Raw genomic sequence first — 14,938 nt, 5'->3', positions numbered from 1 at the left:
CTTGTCATGGGTGCGGCAAGTTGGGGCATTGGAAGAACGAGTGTAAGGCTGTATTAAATAATAACGTACAAAATAATAATTTGAATTCACAGCCGCAGAATGAGGTATCGAAAAAGCAGCAATAACATTTAATACAAAATCAGTTACCATTGGCATGCCAAACCCTGGGAGTCAGCCTACATACAGTGTAGATGCCACAAGTTGGGAAGGAAGTGGTAAAAGGGACACAGGGAAACCCCAATTTCTATTGAGTGATTCATATTTTGATGAAGATAGTTTCTGACGGTGCCTGAGGGGGGAGGACGAGGAGTGCGTACTTCGCGCATCCTTGCAGGTAGATCAATCAGGTCCATACATTGAGGGAAAGGTGGAAGGGAATGATGTTACCTTTCTGTTGGATACTGGTGCTACCCGTTCTACTGTGAGAACAGCAGACGTTCCAAACCTACCCCTATCAGGAGAAGCGGTCCAAGTAGTGGGCGTTTCTAATAAATAAATTAGTACCCAGTTACAGAACCAATGGAAGTCAAAATAGGCAATTTTAAAGAAATGCACAAATGTGTTGTATGTGACTCCAGTCCAGTACAATATTTTGTACACCAAATGGTGTTGAAATTCAAACCCCAGATAAATATGGAATTTATAAAATTATGCTAGCAAAACAAGAAACTGAAAAACAAAAATTTACAATAGAAGATTTGCTCAAAAAATTACAACACACAGTAAATCCTAAAGTGTGGGATTTCACAGGAAAAGATGTAGGATTAATGGCAAATGTTGACCCGGTAAAAGTGACAGTAAAAGAAGGTGCAGTTTATCCAAATATTCAACAGTACAAAATGAGCCCAGAAATAAAAGCAGGAGTTGCACTAGAAATAAAACGTCTGTTGGAAGTGGGAATTTAGCAGGAGATACTGAGCAGTCCATGTAATTCACTCATAATTGGCATCAATAAACCGAGCGGAAACTATATGGTCTGACAGGACCTCAGCAAAATTAATGAGATTGTTGTCCAGTTGTGCCAAACCCTGCTGTGATTCTTTATCAAATACCATGGGCTGGTTCACTGTAATTGACCTTTGCCATGCATTTTTCTCTATACATTACACCCAGATAGCAAGTATCTTTTCTCGTTCAAATTCAACGACCATATCTATGTTTGGAATCGCGTCCCTCAGGGGTACACGGAAAGTCCATCGATTTTTAATCAAATTTTGAAAAAGTGTTTTGAATCTCTGATATTGCCCGGACAATCAGTCTTGGTGCAGTATATAGATGAATTTTAAATTTTGGAAAAGGTGATGGACAGAGTTTCTGAATGATGCAGAATACTCCTACCCAGTCAAGAGATCAGGGCTTGATCCATCATCGTTTTTTAGCTCACTGCACCATCCCAGCTCAGAACCTGGCTATATGCAAATTAGTCTGTTCCTGTCCCAGTGCATGATGGGAACAGGGCAAACCAAACTACCAAGCCAATTCTTATATTCCCCTATTCCCAGACGACCAACTACCTGGCTTCCGACCCACCCCAAACTCCCACTAAACTACCCCCCCGATACCCCCCCTGGCAACTGCTAACGGTGTATGCCTCGTCCCGACGTGTTGGATGGATCCACTACAGTGTAAGTTACAATTCTGTTTGTGTTTGCCCCGCAGTGTCCGCTGGCCTAATTCCCTCAGTCCTCATCCTCCACCAAAGAATCACGCAAAGCCTGCACCACCAACTCCCACGCACGCGCTGCATCCAAAGCCTTCTCATTTCCAAGCTTAACAGCCTGCTTCATCCGGAGCACACTCTCGCATTCAGACCACCGCAGCAATTCATTCTTCCATCTACGCAGTGACGGCCCACCCCTGGACTTCCAGTGCCACAATATTTCTCTTTGCGCCAGTATCAGTCCCAGATCAATAAATTTGCTCGTCACCTTGGTGTGTTTGGTGTGCGGGAACCAGAGCAACAAGCATGCCGCCATATCGAAATCCACCTCCCTGTCAGTCACATCGTTTAGGAGGTCCCCCACCTCCGCCCAGTAGGCCTCCAAGTGCGAGCACCCCCAGAACAGATGATCCATGTCCGCTCCTGGAGACGAACACCGCGGGCACCGGGCGTCCGGCACCTGGAAGTACCGCTGTATTTTTTCGGGGGTTAACTAGGCCCTATGGAGCACATAGAAATGCACTTGCTGGAAGCGCGCATTTCTCGTGCCTTTCCACGTGCGCCGCAGGATGTGGCCCCACACCGTGTCTGGTATGGGCCGGCCCACACTCTCCTCCCATTTAGCCTTGAGCCCCATGAGCGGTTCCAGTCCCTCGTTCAGCATCCTGTTATGGAGGCACGTTACAGCCTTGAACGTACCCGCCGCCATTACCACATACTGGCACGCCATAGTCGTGGTCGGTTCCATGAGCCCCCCTTTCCAGTGCTTCTGTATAGCCGCCACCACCGCCGCGTGCAGGAGGAACCCCCCGTCAGGCAGCCCGAACTGTTCCCGAAGCACTTCGAACGGTACCAGAGCCCCATCGATGTACAGGTCACCCACCACCTGTAGGCCCGCCTCCTCCCAGTCCAGCAATGGTGACCAATCTCCCCCGTGTGGCAGTGCCGTCAGCATACCGATCGGGATCTCCGGTGCATAAGGCTGCGTCGCCTTCGCTCTCCTAAGGCTCCTCTGCCAGCACAGCCGGAGTGTTCGTTCCTCCATAGTGAGGCCCCGTAACTCAAGTCTCTGCTGCATGATGATATAGGACAGCACATGGCGTTGTATCCCCCGGTCTCGGTCCTCCTCCGGACCCCTAAACACCCTGGCCACGTTCTGCGTGAGGACCTGTAACTGCGCCGCCAAATAATATAGCTCAAAGTCGGGCACAGCCATACCCCCTTCAATCTTGGGGCGAAGCAGCATGCTCAGCGCCACCCTACGGCGGCCATGCCCCCATAGGAAACCAATAATCATTGTCCTCAGGTCTCTAAAGATCCCTTGAGGAATCCAGATAGGCAACGTCCGGAAGTAGTACAGGAAGCGGGGGAGCGCCACCATTTTTAAAAGAGCGATCCTACCCCTACCCAGAACCGTCAGCGGGAGGGTCGACCAGAAGGACATGCTGCCCCTCAGTGCCCTGACGCACCGACCAATGTTGCCCTCCAATAGATCCGCAGTCGCGTGATAGATGCGGACACCCAGATAGGTGAAGCAAGATGGCTCCCAGACTACCCCCAGATCGCGACCAGGGTTGGGCGACTCCGCTCTCAGCGGAAACACACAGGTCTTCGCCCAGTTGACCTTAAGGCCCGATAGCCGGCCAAACTCCAATAGCAGGTCCATCGCTCCGTCCAGGGCCCGCGCCGTGTCGTCGAGGTACAGGAGCAGGTCATCCGCATACAACGATATATAATGCTGCTGCCCGCCGCTGGCTATCCCCGCGTACCTGTCACCCGACCTCGCATGGACCGCCAAAGGCTCCATCGCCAGAGCAAACAATAGGGGGGATAGGGAGCACCCCTGTCGCGTGCCCCTACCCACCGGGTATGCCGCGGACACCAGACCGCCCAAGCGCACCCTCGCCGTCGCCGAGGCATATAAGACCCTCGTCCACCGGCGGAACCCCTCTCCCATGCCGAACCTCTCTAACACTCCGTCCAGGAAAGTCCATTCTAAGCTATCAAAGGCCTTCTCGATGTCCACGGACAGGACCGCTGGAGCCCCGTCCCCATCCAAGATGGCGTCCATTATTCCCACCAGGTGGCGAATATTCAGCGCCGTGCTCCTCGTGGGTATAAACCCAGCCTGATCCCTGTGCACCAGGCCCGTCATGTGTGGGGCCAGTCTGGTGGCTAGGATTCGGCTCAGGATCTTGTAGTCTACCGTCAGCATGGATAGCGGGCGGTAGGACCTCACATCCGTTGCGTCCCTGCCAGGCTTTAGGAGCGGTACAATCAAGGCTTCGCGCATGGACCCAGGAAGTCCCCCTGCCTCATAAGCTTCCGTGTACACCACCAGAAGCCTGGGGGCCAGGCTGTCGACATACTGTTGATAAAATTCAATTGGCAACCCGTCCACCCCGGGCGTTTTATTACGAGCCATATGTTTAATGGCCACCCGTATTTCAGTGAGCGTGATCGGGCCGCCCAGCTCCTTCGCGTCCTCTTCGTCTAGGACCGGAAGCTGCCTCTCCCCTAGGTACTCTGCTATTTCCTGGACCTCCACTCCCAACTGACTCTGATATAATTCCTGATAGTACACCCGAAAACACTCCAACACCGCTGCCTGGGAATACACTATCTCCCCCCGTGCATTGCTAATGCTAAGGATCGGGCAGCCCCTAAGTTCCGGGTTAGCAAGTCTGGCCAAGAGGGTGCCCACCTTGTCCCGTTCTGCATGCGCTCTGATGACGTACTGCCTGTAGTTGTAGCACCTCAAACGCTCTGTCTCGGTGGCGACCGCTTCCTTCGCTTCCAATAACTGGGTCTGTAAGTCCGGCATGGCCGGCCTGCGGCGCTCCAAATCCCTCAAAGTCTCTTCCGCTTTCATGAGTGCATTCAACACAGTCGTACGAACATTCGAAAACCTACCCAGACACACCCCTCTCACCACCACTTTCATTGCATCCCATTCAGTGGACCTACTCGTGGCCGTGCCCTCATTCTCGCCAAAATAGCGGTCAATGCCTTGCTGGATCGCGTCGCTGAATACTGAGTCCTCCAGCGTCTCCAGCCGGAGCCGCCATGTTGGTATCGCTGAGCGCTCCCGCTGCCACTGAATGTGTACCAATAGGGGGTTATGATCCGAGATGGTCCTATCCAGGTACTCCGTATGGGAAATCAATGGGGCTAGGGACCCACCGCAGAGCACCGAATCTATCCTGACATGCAGATCGTGGAGAGCAGAGTAAAAGGAATAATCCCTGGTGTGTCTGTGCTGCTCCCGCCAAACATCCAGCAACCCCCATCTGTCCTGCCAATCCTTCCTGTGCATGGCCAACCTGCGCACCGGGGAGTCTACCAGTGGGGGATGGGACCTATCCAGAGCCACATCCGTGATCGAATTGAAGTCCCCCCTAACACTATCGGGCCCGCCAGGAAAGAGGCCAAGGACCCAGAGAGGCCATCAAAGTATCGAGCCTGATCAGTGTTCGGTGCATACACACAGCAGAGAACCACGTCCCTTCCATACAGCCTCCCCTCCACCGCCACGAACCGACCATCAGGGTCCACCACTTGATTCAGCACTTGAAATGGTATCCCCGCCCTCACCCAGATCAGCACCCCCCTGGCATACGCTGAGTAAGTGGTGCCGAACACCTGGCCCCGCCATCTTTTTTGCAATGCAGCGCACTCTTTTTTGGTCAGATGAGTTTCCTGTAGCATAGCAATCTGAACCCCCCTACGCACCAGGTATGCGTGTACTTTGTGGCGTTTAACCATAGTTCGCAGCCCCCGGACGTTCCACGTCAGGCATTTCAAGTTAGGTAATGTCCCCATACCAACATCGAACAGTCCGATCCAAATAACAAAGGTTCACAACCCCCCCAAAGCAGTTGCCCCCCCCGAACACACCCTGAACAGAAAAACACCCCAAACCCCACTCCCCAGGACAGAGCCTATCAACCCAATGTCAGCCCCCATCCAAACCTTGAACCAACTTCCCATTCTCCTACCCTGTGGTCTCCACCACAGTAGGCCTTAAGGGCCCGAGGGGGGTGAGTTACCGCCGACCCCAGCTAGCGGAGCCCGCGCCCCGCGCCTTCATCCCCTACTATGCACTCAGCCCCCCTTCCCGGCAACCCGCTCATCACCGGATTCCACCCTACCATTAAGTCTCGATCAAGTCCCAATACAGTCTCAGCCGCAAAATATTCCATCAGATGTCTGGGGGGTCACCACCGGCCCCTTCGAGCTGTCCGCTTCTGAGAGGTCTTCCCCCGTTCTACTGCCTTCCCCGCCCGAGTCCGTTTCTGCCAGTTCACTGTTCTGTTGCGACCCCGTAATGGCCGCCGTCGCTGCGAGCGCATCCCTCTTCTCCGCCGCCATTTGAGCCTCCCGTTTCTCCCGCTGGCGCCTGTTGCGGGACCTGATGCGCTGCGACTGTCTGATCCGGGGTGGCTTAGGCTGATCTCGCCTGCTTTTATGCGACCTGTCCGTCCCCGCTCTATACGACTCCAGCCACTGCCAAACTTCGTCCGGAGTCTGAAAAAAGTGCGTAGTTCCATCCAGTATGATCCGCAGCTTGGCCGGGTAGAGCAAGGAATATTGGATGCCTTCCTCCCGGAGCTCTTTCTTCACCGCTAGGAACGATGCCCTGTTCTTCTGGACCGCCTGAGTGTAGTCCGGGAAGATCGTGACCTTACTGTTTTCCACCTCATACGGGCCCGACATCCTGGCCCGCTGGATGAGGAGATCCCGGTCCTTACAGTGGAGGAGCCGCACCACCATCGGTCGGGGGGGGGGCGGCCAAGCCCTGGCGGGCGAGCAGGCACCCGGTGGGCTCGCTCCAGAGTGAAGAAAGGAGTAAGCCCCTCCGGCGCCACCACCGTGCGGAACCAGGTCTCCATGTAGGCCACCGCATCCTCCCCCTCAATCCGTTCCGGCAGGCCTACGACCCGCACGTTGTTCCGTCTATTGCGGCCTTCGGCATCCTCCGCCCGTCGTTCCAGCGAGTCCAACCGGGCCAATATGTCCGTGATCTTGTGTTCCGCGGTCACCACCGATGGCTTCAGGTCCAGTAACAGCTGATCATGGTCCTTGACCCTATCCGCCAGCTTCGCGTGGTCCGCTCGCAATAGCCCCAGTCCCGTGGCCACTTGAGCAATGTCTTGGTGCAGCGCCTCCTTGGTCGAGGTGATCGCATCGAGTATGGCGTCCAGACGTCGGTTCAGCCGCTGCTCCTGGTCCAACTCCGGCGAGGGAGTCTCGCCCATCCGAGTCGACATCGCCGGGTCCCCCTCAGCGCGCTCCTCGGCCACCAGCCCTCCAGCCGCCGCCGCCATTCCAGGGTACTGCGTCACAGGCCCAAGAGCCCGTCTAGCTTCTGCACTCGTAGTTCAGTGCCAACTCCCCGGCACCGAGCAGGGTCAAATGCCGCCGCCGCTGCCCTCAGGATCAATGTCCAGCGTGGCGAGCCCTGTTCAGCCGACCCCCTCGGAAGCCTGAGGGGGGGAAGGAAGGATGTAGAGATGGCGGCCAGCGAGGGTCCCCAAGGTCTAGGCGGGGGGAATCACTGTCCCCCGATCTCTGGATCCAACACCGCTGGCCCTAGTGTCTCGATCTATCGGTTGCAGGACCTCCTGCCAGTCGGCGACAACTCGGCCCAAAGCTGAAGTCCGGAGCCGCCCGACCTCCTCGCCGCCATTTTCTTCTCACTCTCGGCAACACCTCGGCCGTCACCCAGCTCGATCTCCTCGGGGCCAGCAGTCCCCCAGCGACTCTCGGTCTGTGCCCGGCTGTCCCCTTACACTTCAGAGGGCAGGAGCATCGACCTCGGGTCGCCCAGGGTGCGGAAAACAGGAGAATTAGTGGGATTCCGCGCGGAGCTGCGAGCTCACGCCGCCATCCCGATCGGCGTCCAAGCCATGCCCCCCCGGGACAGAAACAGACTAATTTGCATATAGCCAGGTTCTGAGCTGGGATGGTGCCGTGAGCTAAAAAACGGTGATGGATCAAGCCCTGATCTCTTGACTGGGTAGGAGTATTCTGCATCATTCAGAAACTCTGTCCATCACCTTTTCCAAAATTGAATTTATCCACACTAAAGGGCGCATTAGGATGGCGGACGGAAGTGCCTCCGCAGACCCGGAGCATGCGGAACATGCCTATTCTCTGTGTGCCCGTCGCGGACACTCTGTCCGCCAAATCAGGATAGGAAATATGGGCCAAAATCCGTCCGCGGCGGTAGATCACGGTCTGCCGCACTACCACACCCAACCACGCGGCGGACGTAACCTATCCAGAGACTCCGCCGTACGGACTGACATCTAGGACCGTCCTCCAAATCAAGATGGTGGAAAATACACAGAAAAGCGCTGCGGAAAAACAACCTGCCTGAACACTGCGGATGCCCCACAGCGACCATACCCACCACGAGCCGCTCGCCGACATGGACCCTGCACTACACGCTTACCCGATACTCTTCGCGATCCACCACGTCCTAGTCTTGGCCCACCATCGAGGAAGACGCAGGTAGGCTACAAACCATTCACTGTCTGGAGAGGAGTACCTGCAAGGTCCGTGACGTAGGGAGGGGGGAGTGACATGTCCCGGAAACCACAGATTCTTGTGTAGGACAACGCCTTCAAGGGTCGTGACCCAGGTAGGGGGGAGTGACATGTATCTGAACCCACTGCCTTCAAGTAAATACAAATACACACCAGCATCACACACGCAAGAATGACTCCGACAACCCATGGCACATGATTGTCAATTTTAATTACGCATAATCGGAGTAACATCACAGTCTAGGCTCGAGCATGGGCAGTGTGGACACCAGAGAAGGTACATCAGATGCAGTACATCAGTATGAGGATAGCAACAGGGCAGTGTGGACACCAGAGCAGGTACATCAGAGGGCATACATCAGTATGAAAACAGCAACAGGGCAGTGTGGACACCAGAGCAGGTACATCAGATGCAGTACATCAGTATGAGGATAGCAACAGGGCAGTGTGGACACTAGAGCAGGTACATCAGATGCAGTACATCAGTATGAGGATAGCAACAGGGCAGTGTGGAGACCATAGCAGGTACATCAGAGGCAGTACATCAGAGGGCATACATCAGTATGAGAATAGCAACAGGGCAGTGTGGACACCAGAGCAGGTACATCAGAGGGCATACATAAGAGGGCATACATCAGTATGAGAATAGCAACAGGACAGTGTGGACACCAGAGCAGGTACATCAGAGGCAGTACATGAGAGGGGCTAGGTGCATCAACAGTCTATGGCACCGAACAGCTACATCAGAGGCAGTACATGAGAGGGGCTAGGTGCATCAACAGTCCATGGCATCGAACAGCTACATCAGAGGCAGCACATGAGAGGGGCCAGGTGCATCAACAGTCCATGGCAACGAACAGCTACATCAGAGGCAGCACATGAGAGGGGCCAGGTGCATCAACAGTCCATGGCATCGAACAGCTACATCAGAGGCAGCACATGAGAGGGGCCAGGTGCATCAACAGTCCATGGCATCGAACAGCTACATTAGAGGCAGCACATGAGAGGGCAGACTGCAGTATCAGAACACCAACAGGGCATTGTGCCCAACAGAGCAGGTACATCAGAGGCAGTACATCAGTATGAGAATAGCAACAGGGCAGTGTGGACACCAGAGCAGGTACATCAGAGGCAGTACGTCAGTATAAGGATAGCAACAGGGCAGTGTGGACACCAGAGCAGGTACATCAGAGGGCATACATCAGAGGGCATACATCAGTATGAGAATAGCAACAGGGCAGTGTGGACACCAGAGCAGGTACATCAGAGGCAGTACATCAGTATGAGAATAGCAACAGGGCAGTGTGGACACAAGAGCAGGTACATCAGAGGCAGTACATCAGTATGAGGATAGCAACAGGGCAGTGTGGACACCAGAGCAGGTACATCAGAGGGAATACATCAGAGGGCATACATCAGTATGAGAATAGCAACAGGACAGTGTGGACACCAGAGCAGGTACATCAGAGGCAGCACATGAGAGGGCAGACTGCAGTATCAGAACACCAACAGGGCATTGTGCCCAACAGAGCAGGTACATCAGAGGCAGTACATCAGTATGAGGATAGCAACAGGGCAGTGTGGACACCAGAGCAGGTACATCAGAGGGCATACATCAGTATGAGAATAGCAACAGGGCAGTGTGGACACCAGAGCAGGTACATCAGAGGCAGTACATCAGTATGAGGATAGCAACAGGGTAGTGTGGACACCAGAGCAGGTAAATCAGAGGGCATACATCAGTATGAAATCAGCAACAGGGCAGTGTGGACACCAGAGCAGGTACATCAGAGGGCATACATCAGAGGGCATACATCAGTATGAAAACAGCAACAGGGCAGTGTGGACACCAGAGCAGGTACATCAGAGGCAGTACATCAGTATGAGGATAGCAACAGGGCAGTGTGGACACCAGAGCAGGTACATCAGAGGGCATACATCAGTATGAGAATAGCAACAGGGCAGTGTGGACACCAGAGCAGGTCCATCAGATGCAGTACATCAGTATGAGAATAGCAACAGGGCAGTGTGGACACCAGAGCAGGTACATCAGATGCAGTACATCAGTATGAGAATAGCAACAGGGCAGTGTGGACACCAGAGCAGGTCCATCAGAGGCAGTACATCAGTATGAGAACAGCAACAGGGCAGTGTGGACACCAGAGCAGGTACATCAGAGGGCATACATCAGTATGAGAATAGCAACAGGGCAGTGTGGACACCAGAGCAGGTCCATCAGATGCAGTACATCAGTATGAGAATAGCAACAGGGCAGTGCGGACACCAGAGCAGGTACATCAGAGGGCATACATCAGTATGAGAATAGCAACAGGGCAGTGTGGACACCAGAGCAGGTACATCAGAGGGCATACATCAGTATGAGAATAGCAACAGGGCAGTGTGGACACCAGAGCAGGTACATCAGATGCAGTACATCAGTATGAGAATAGCAACAGGGCAGTGTGGACACCAGAGCAGGTACATCAGAGGGCATACATCAGTATGAGAATAGCAACAGGGCAGTGTGGACACCAGAGCAGGTACATCAGAGGGCATTCAACAGCAACTTACATCACACTATCAGGTGGATTGCGTGAAGTACCCGCATCGGACAGACTGGCAGCACCAGAAACCGGAGTGTGACACACAGCCACAGATGTAGTGACTGACACGTGAGCCACAGACCCAGATACACTGCCAGCACCTGATACATGAGTGTGAGACACAGCCACAGCCCGAGTGACTGACACATGGCCCATAGACCCAGATACACTGCCAGCACCTTATACATGAGTGTGAGACACAGCCACAGCCCGAGTGACTGACACATGGCCCATAGACCCAGATACACTGCCAGCACCTGATACAGGAGTGTGAGACGCAGCCACAGATCTACTGACTGACACATGAGCCATAGACCCAGATACACTGCCAGCACCTGATACAGGATAGGGCTCGACTGATACACTGCCACTACCTGACACATGCGAGTCAACTGCAGCAGCGCCACTGGGACCACTGAAATGAAGAGCCACAGGGCTGTATGGTCCAGGAGGCAGGGTGGCTCTGGGAGCGGGGGATAGTTGCAATTGTTCGACATCGGATTGGGCATGTGTCAATGCTGTGTGTCTACGTTTCTTGTGGACATGTGACTGCACCCTGGACAGGACAGGACTGACAAGTGGGCCGGACTGAGAAGAAATATCACCCACCATGGGAGGTGCATCTGCTGGCGGGGGAATGCTCTCTGGGGACGTGCTGGAGCCTGCTTGTCGTTTGCTGTGCGGCTGCCTTGTGGCCTCTGCAACATGTGTCATGGGGGATGCTACTACAGGGTCCACCTGCATCCGTTCCTGACGGGCCCTGATGGGAGTGGAGGTAAGGGGTGACTCCACTGCGGAGACATCTGTATTCCGTTTCCTAGAAAACAGCAGCCTCAGTGCATCAATGGTTGATGTATGCCTGTCCTTGACAGCGCCACTGTCCATGGGAGATGCCTTGGCCCTTGGATGTTCCATTTCCGTAGGATGTTGTCTGCAGACTTTCCCTGTTCCCTGGATGGTGCCCTGTTCCAGGCAGCAGACTTGTCGTCTGTGGTGTACATATCCCCAGGACACACCTTCTCCCTGTGTGTGTCCCGGCCCCTGGGAGTGTCCGTGCTCTTCTTAGGTGCGTTTGTCATGTGACTGTCCTTGTCCCTGCCCTTGGTAGAAGCTCCTTCCTTCATAGTCTCCCTGCCCTTGGGAGTGGCTCCTTCCTGCCTAGTCTCCCTGCCCTTGGGAGTGGCTCCTTCTTTCCTAGTCTCCCTGCCCTTGGGAGTGGCTCCTTCTTTCCTAGTCTCCCTGCCCTTGGCAGCGTCTCCTTCCTTCCTAGTCTCCCTGCCCTTGGGAGTGTCTCCTTCCTTCCTAGTCTCCCTGCCCTTGGGAGTGGCTCCTTCCTGCCTAGTCTCCCTGCCCTTGGGAGTGTCTCCTTCTTTCCTAGTCTCCCTGCCCTTGGTAAAAGCTCCTTCCTTCCTAGTCTCCCTGCCCTTGGGAGTGGCTCCTTCCTTCCTAGTTTCCCTGCTCTTGGTAGAAGCTCCTTCCTTCCTAGTCTCCCTGCCCTTGGCAGTGGCTCCTTCCTTCCTAGTCTCCCTGCCCTTGGGAGTGGCTCCTTCCTTCCTAGTCTCCCTGGCACCGGGAGTGTGCGAGCTCTCAAGAGATGCCTTCGTCTTCTGAATGTCCTTGTCCAAGGTAGTGTCAATGGAAGTGGGAGTAAGGCTTGGCTTGGGAGTACCTTGTGTGTGGGATGGCTGTGCAGCATGTGTAGCCATTACAACCAACCCCTCTTTTGGTTCACGTGTGTGTACTCCACTATATCTGACGTTGTCCTTGTGAACAGATTTAGCTGACCTAGGGGATGGGGTCTGAGGCCTCCGTGCCTTGACGTGCTGGCTGACGCTGCTTCTAGTGCAATAACCTGTATTAGAGTCCAGGTCAGAATATTCACTCTCCCCTGAGACATCCAGTGTTGTAGATGGTGGAACAGAAGTACCACCCAGTCCATGCGACTGTACAATGGCAGACGACACACTGTTAGCCAATGACTGCACTGTCCTGTGTACACCAGCCAGATCACCATGCATACCTTCCATGAAAGCCACCACCTGCCCCAACTTCCTATCGTGGTCTTGGAAAGCATTTATCATATTGGTCTGCCCCACACACAGCTGTCGCAGCAGATCAACAGCCTCTGCACAAAGTGCATTTTGGCTCACCGAGGCTGGGGCAGGGGTGCCGACACCGAACGCCACTCTGCTCCCCCTACTCCTGCGTGCACGAACAGTACATGGTGCAGTTGGCGGCAGGGTGGGCCCTGTGTGCTGTGCCCCGACCGAAGGTGTTGATTGCCCACTCCCAGTCTGTGACAACAGTGCTGACTCACCAACACTGTCGGAAGATGATGACGATGTTGTCTCCACATGCGAGTCCTCCGGGACGGTCCTGTCCCCCTCTCCGGCGCTGGCCCCTTCGGTGTCAGTGTGCGTGTGCGCGACGTCTGATCCGGATGCATTGCCTTCTATAATCTCCTCCGTCTGTGGCTGAGTGCCCTCTGCCAAAGCTGAAATGCACAGGAAATGGGTGTAAGTCATGGGCACACTCACGTACAGTACTGCTACGGAATCCCTAAAGCCACTGATGACAATGTCCATCGATCGCCCAACCTGCGCACGGCCCACCCCAACCAGTCATCCTCACAGGAATTAAGTGGCGTTGGCCGTAATACATGTACACCATGCAGACTGGGCATGAGGAACTACATCTGCACACCAGTCTTGCCAAGGGGTGACGGAGCACTACAGCATGTGCATGAACACTCAACTGCTTAGCGAGTGGCGTCTCAACATGCCGCACCGGGAAGTGAAATTTTACTGCGCCAATGTCACCAACATGCCATTGGAACGAGCCACACGATACACGGAAGTCACTAATGTGTGTGGGCAACAATACATGCATTGCACTCACAAGCAACATACACTGACAGTATGCTTACCGCCACGTTGCTGTTCATCCACACGCAACCGCTCGGACAGGTCAGGATGCGTCGCAGCTATGATACGGTGCATGAGAGGGGTCATTGAGCGTCGGGCCAGACGTGCCGTCCTTGGAATCATCCCTAGTGTCACTTCCGCTACATTCTTGCTCAGCCTGGAAATGTCGTCCCAGCGTTTGTGGCAGTGTGTATGTCGTCTATTGGACACCCCACTGCTCGTACATCACGTGCAATGCTCCTCCACACGTCCTTGCGAAGGTGCAGCTTGACCTACTATGATGGGAGACAAAAGGGTGCAAGTCAGTGGACAGTTGGCCAGTCACACAGATAGGGGCAACACATTTCTCTCTGCAGCCATGCACATTTCGACTCATTTGCTGGTCACACATCACACCGCCAACATTCCAGAGCCCAGGTGTCATGGAACACCTCATGCACAACAACTTATCCCCCACTGCACTTACCACCTGTCCGGGTGCGCCGTACAGGCGTCCGTAGTTGCGGAGCACACCGTCCACGAGGACATCAAGCTCCGCGGCGGTGAAGGGACGAGACCGGACCTCTTTGACTCTCGACATGCCAAGGTCACGGAGTATGGCACTAGAGCGGCAGTCGGTGGTCAGCTCCGCAGCAGCAGGTGGAGGTGATGGTCACAGGCAGCAGTCGGTGGTCAGCTCCGCAGCAGCAGGTGGAGGTGATGGTCACAGGCAGCAGTCGGTGGTCAGCTCCGCAGCAGCAGGTGGAGGTGATGGTCACAGGCAGCAGTCGGTGGTCAGCTCCGCAGCAGCAGGTGGAGGTGATGGTCACAGACAGCAGTCGGTGGTCATCGTAGAATGTATGCTTTTGCACATCACACATATATAGGGCCCTGTGGCCATGTCAGTGGCATACGGCGCCAGCCATTGGTCAGCCGTGGAAGCGTGTTTGGACTAGGGCCAATGATTGGCCCTGGTGTTGCGGTGAACAGCATATGGTACTTTCTATTAGGCACACGTGGCCCATGTTCACACCTCCCATTGGCTGCATGTGCACAGACCGTCACGCTCACACACCGGCAAGTGCATGTGCTAGACTCCGGGACAGATGGTTCATTTGCAACAAAGTTCGATCACTGGCGCCACCATGGCGGGGCACGTATTCGGCGGGGGAGGTGCAGGCCAACACTTCCATAAGCTGATGTCAATGCACATGGCAGTTC

This window comes from Lissotriton vulgaris, chromosome 1_2 (genome assembly GCF_964263255.1).
Source record: "Lissotriton vulgaris chromosome 1_2, aLisVul1.2, whole genome shotgun sequence".
In the NCBI taxonomy this organism is placed as follows: domain Eukaryota; kingdom Metazoa; phylum Chordata; class Amphibia; order Caudata; family Salamandridae; genus Lissotriton; species Lissotriton vulgaris.
Note: the sequence above shows the minus strand (reverse complement) of the source record.